Raw genomic sequence first — 5,834 nt, 5'->3', positions numbered from 1 at the left:
TTTTAATTGTTTTTATGAATGTATGATGGGTAGTAAGGATGGAGGCACGTGATGCCATGACATTACAAAATTATAATTTGACACAATATAGACCAATGGAGGTAAATTATGAAAATTGGGAAAAATGAATTCTTGATTTAATAAGGATTGTGAGTATAAAGTGTGGAGAAAGATAAACTATTTTCATGGGTTTTGTACCTAAAGTCAATAAACTATTTGATTTACAAGACAAGAAAGACAATTAATTATGGGTGATAAGAATTGAGACGATACATGTGCTAGTGGGAATTGTGATATATGCCTAGAGGAAAAAACCAGATGGTTGAGGATGATCAATGTAGTGACCTTAAATGTAGACAAATAGCCTTGATGAAGAAATTTCCAATAGTCATAGCGCCGCAGCACTGACTGCCCAACGCTGCCGCGTTAAGAACCCCTCATGGCTAAAAAGCATGAGCAAATTGTGAGTGGCATGAAGATGAAACTCACAAGTTGAATTATGGTTATTGATCTTAATGTTGAGCTTTGTTATTTGCAGTTTTAAGTGCGTTGGGAAAGTATTTATATGAGTGAATTGAAAAGTTTCTTTATTGCCTTATATATTGCCATGTAAGTAAAAGAGAAGTTAGAGAGTTCTCGAGACTGCTACATTGAGATAAACTACCATGTGAAGTATTAAGATGAATAATATGTTGACTAAAGTCAAATCCTAAGAAATAAAGAAGACAAGAGATTAAGCCTTGTTAAAGGCTTAGGAAAAAGTGAGTGAAAGGTTAGATGAATGTGTAAGACATTGACAAGGGATGTCAATACCAAGTGATGAAATTGTGAATGAAGGATTACAAGGGTGGCATAGAAAATGAGTTAAAACAAAGTATCGCCATGCGGATTTATAAATCTTACCTCGACTTAGTTGAATGAAAAAGGATTAGTAACAACATAAGGCTAATTATGTGGCATACTAAAAGCCCTTGAAGATAAATTGAAGTATGAATAGTTGAGCATGAATTTAAATATCTTGGTGAATAAGTGCATGCCTTTTTGGAATGATATACTCAGAATGTTAAAGAGCAAATATGTGATTAAGTGCTTCTGGTATGCATGAACATCCTTGAGAAGGCATTACCAATCATACACGGCAAGTATAATAAGTGGGATTTTGAAACTTGCTAAAAAGCCTAACGGCTAAACCATGGGTTATGTGATCACATGAGGTGAGACATAAGTTTAAGGTAGGTATCTACAAGGAAATACTCAAGAGGAATCCTGATATGAATCTTGTGAAAACAAGCATTAAGTTATGTTGTTACAAAAGGGAAGTCGTAAGCTGAAAGTGATACTCACATTGACATTAAAAGGTACTTGAGAAAAACCTTGTTTCCAGTCTTGAAATTTCAAGTACATATAGTCAATGGGCTAAGGGAGAAAGATGTTATATTAGTATGAGAGAATAGTACAAAGGATGGTTGAAGGTAACCTTGATAATGAAGTTGGATAATGAAAACCTACTAATGTATTATGGAAATTGAAATTCGAAAATGCATGCGGCATGTATGATTCGAATGAGTCTAAGTATTAAGTGATTGGTTAATATCGAAATGCAATAAGGATATAATGTATATGTTAGAGGCATGAAAGATAATTGAGAAATAAGGATGACTTTTAGGGAATATGGTATTGTATAAGATGTAATGATCAAGTAAAGATGAATCTTTGAAAGATCAATGAGATTATAAAGCATGTACACATACTGGATTGCAATTTAATGAAAATGACTTTTAGCAGTGAGATGTGATTAATGACATTATGATGCAATGATATAGAGTCCAATGACACTTAAGCATATAATTAGAAATGATAAGAAAAGAGTATAAGCATGAAAATGATGTGAGGTTATGCATAGGCATAAGGAGAAGTCGTATGGATTACATAAGAGATAACTTGTGGTAGGACGCAAGTTGAATGGTAATTTAAACAACTGAAAAAAGGCAATTTGAAATTGATTGTACCTTAATGTTTGTAGATTGAATATCAGAATGTTGACATACACTATGAGGATTATTATATTGAATCTTGGTTATAGATGGGAATGAATAAAGGGAAATTTAGTTCGAAGGCACTTGAATACAAGGATTCCCACACATAATAAGGAATGTTGATACTTAAATGTGCGTGTACATACGTATGTGTGGAGTTAGTGATGTGCCTAACTAAAGTAAAGAACTGTTCTTAGTGATTCGAGATTTGAACTCAGTATAATTGATGAGTTGTATATATAGTACAACGATAAGAAATCCCATCAGAAGTTGAGCTATGTTGATATAAGAAATTTTGGAGAAATAGTCAAAGAAATGATATCAAGGAAATGTAATCTATAGCATGGTTTAGCCATACAAGATGGACCAATATGATTAAGAAGATTGAAGTTGCATAAATGCAAGGTAAACATGATGTATGTGGGAATAATTGAAGGCATTAACCTCCCTCCCAACATCGAGAAATACGTGCAAGAATGAATATGGTATGTCTATAATGTTGTGAGCTATATAATAGTGTATGGGGATAAGATGAATGAATGAACGTCGAAAAGTTTGACAAGGAATGAAGTAATAAGATGGTAATTAGGTATACATAAGTAAGTATAATATGTGATCGAAATAGGTATGATTGAGATGGAGTTATGGTTCAAATATAATGATGGTGATAAAGACATACTCTGCATTTTAATATAAGAGATAATGATTATGAAGGGTACCACCGATTTGATTCTAAATGATGATAATAGACATAAGTGAAGTATTCTAGTCGAACTAGAGGTAAACGTGGTGGATAAATCAAAATTCCCTATAAAGTAAGGAATGGAATAAGATCATAGAGTGAGATTAATAACCCAACACTGACATGAATTCGAGGATGAATTCTATTTCAGTGGGGGAGACTGTAATACCTGTACTTTGATATGGTGGCTAATAAAGCTTATCGGATGCCAATTGAGGTTAATTAGAATGTTTAAAAGTGATGAAAGGTGAAATGAATATTCTAGAGTAAAATATTCCGCATGTGAAGAAATAACAATTAAACAGTAATATTTTTATTGAGGGTGAATTAACGATATAAAAAGTGATTCGGAAGTGACTTGGGGCATAATAAGACATTTTGGATGCCAAGGAGACAAGTGGAAAATTTTGGAATAAAATAATATTTTATTAATAAAATAATATTAAAATATTAATATTTTATTTAGTGTCAAAATTTTCCATGAAGAAGGAGTATATGGTCAATCTAAGTGGGGAAGAAGAAGAACGAGAAAATTTCAGAGAAAAATGACGTTAATGGGGCTCGCGTGTCTTTATTAAATAAAGCTAGCGCAGGTAAGCAAATATTTAAATATTACGGTAATATCGTGTTGAAGCATAAACTTGACATTTTATTTGTACAAGTGTTAAGGAAGAAAAATGGAAAGAAATTGGAATTAAAAGATTAAAGGACAATACAATTAAAAAGGGTGAAAACCTTAGAGGGTAAAATGGTAATTTTGCCATTGGTTAGGTCAAAGCTTCCAAAGGAAGCTTTGACTCTTCATTCTTATCCCATGACCGGTTCTCATCTTCACCAAAAGGATATTTTCTTCTTCTTCCTCACCCACCCAACTCCATTTTCATTTTACCTCCATGAAAATAAAATTTTTTTCATTTGATTTTCCTTGTTTTCTTTTCATTTCCTTTCTTTTCTTACTTCTTTCTTCTCCTAACTTCTTGGGCACCAAACCTACAGCTTCTAGCCCCATTTTCTAGCACAACCAAACCCTAGGAGAGAAAAGGAAAAAATATCTCTTTCTTTCCTTAATCTTCTATTTCTACTCCACCATCACCGACACTTGAATTTTCAACTTTAAATCTCCATTTTTAAGGCTAAAAGGTATATATTTTCAACTCTTGGAATTTATGAATTTATGGGTTATATTTTCATATATTATTTTCTAATTTCTTCAAATTCTTTTTCTTGGAAATATTAGGCTTTTGTTGATTTTTATGACTCCAAGCTCACCAAGGTACAAAACCTTTAAATTAGAATAGTTGATATGATGGGTTTGAGAATTCGATTAGAATTCTAGGTTAAAAAAATTAGGCTAGAATGTAATTTATCAAGAGTATGCTTATTAGAATTATTAAGTTTAAATTTATGATATATTTGAAGCTATTATTGTTTATTGGCAATTATAGGTTTTAATGGTATTTTGGGACTACCTGGATTAAGATCTTGTGGGTGCTAGTCTTTTTAGGTGGCATTGTTAAGGTGAGTGAACTTGTATTAAATTGTTTTGGGGAAATACATATGTGTTAGGATAAAGCACTTAAATCATTTTATTTGATTTTTTTTCTCTAAATCATGCTTGGGAGCAAGCCTTTGATGAAACATTTTATGTTATAAAATGTGTAATGTGATGAACCCATGTGTTCTTATATTCTGATGATATATATGTTATGCTTTGAATGATAATATTGTGTGATAATTGTAACCGCTTGTGTGCAATGTGGGAGTGCACATGCCGGTGATGACGTGTGATTCCAACTATGTGCAGTGTGGGAGTGCACATGAGCTGATGATTGGTGGATGATGATTTTAGTTATGTGCGGTGTGGGAGTGCACATGAGTTGATGACAGGTTGATGATGATTCCAGCTATGTGCAGTGTGGGAGTGCACATGAGCTGATGAGCTAGTAGTTGTATACATGTTTATACATACCATAGAAATGTTAGAGAAAATAATATGTGATTGCAATGAATGTTGAATGTTGAAATTGTTAATTGTTTCCAAATTGATTTGCAATGCAACAAAAAAAAACTCTTTGTGTTGCTTGTCTTGCTTGAATATTTACTGTGGTTCTTACTTTTCGATTTCATTATGGATCATGGATCCTTCAACACTAAGCGGTTAAATAATCAAAGGTCGAATTGAGGGGTTTTATGAGGAATTAAACTAAATTGCATTGTTTTTAATATAAGTGCATCATGATTTCTAAACTCTCCTTATCGTTTGCTTGTTCCCTTCCTATGTTCACTCACTGGGTTTATACTCATTCTTTTCAACTTCTTGTTTTAGTTTTCAGGCTCGAAGGTTGTTGGATCCTAAGTAAAAGTGCTTCCTCCAGTTCATCTTCTGGTAGGTTTACCAGCACACCCCATGATAGTATCCACGCTAAAGTCACTACGCTAATATTCAAGGTCTTTTGTATGTGTATATGGTTATTTAAATGTAATTGATTAGATTTGTTGTAAACACTGTATGTTTGGTTAGCATGATAATGTTGCCACAGGTTGGGAGATGGTAATATTATTTTGTGAATGATATATATTTGGTAGCCATGATTTGTTATTGAGAAGAGATTATTTTTGAAAACTATGAATTAAGAACTTTAAAGGTAAATGAGGGACAGATGGTTTAATGAACAAGTGTGCCTAGAAATGCTTGGTTGGGCCTAGTGGGCCACGTCTACTGGGTCCATGTACCGATCATGGCCCGGGATTTGGGCTGTCACACATACACACACACATATAATTATTAACGAAATTGAAAAACAAATTTTACAACGATTATAGATATATAAATAGTTAAGTTAAAATACTTGTAATTTTTCTCGATATGGTAAAGCTAAAGAAAGTCACCCATGGTTAAGTAAAAAAAAATCGTTCAAACAAATATAAGAGAATAAAGCAAGTAGAGATATATTTATATATACTCAATACTTGATAGTCTCTGACCAAAACTATTGTTAAGAAATACTATAGTCAATTCACTAACAACTTTTGAAAAAGAAAATCAATTCCTATGA

Source organism: Theobroma cacao, chromosome 10 (genome assembly GCF_000208745.1).
Source record: "Theobroma cacao cultivar B97-61/B2 chromosome 10, Criollo_cocoa_genome_V2, whole genome shotgun sequence".
NCBI classification, from domain to species: Eukaryota; Viridiplantae; Streptophyta; class Magnoliopsida; order Malvales; family Malvaceae; genus Theobroma; species Theobroma cacao.
Note: the sequence above shows the minus strand (reverse complement) of the source record.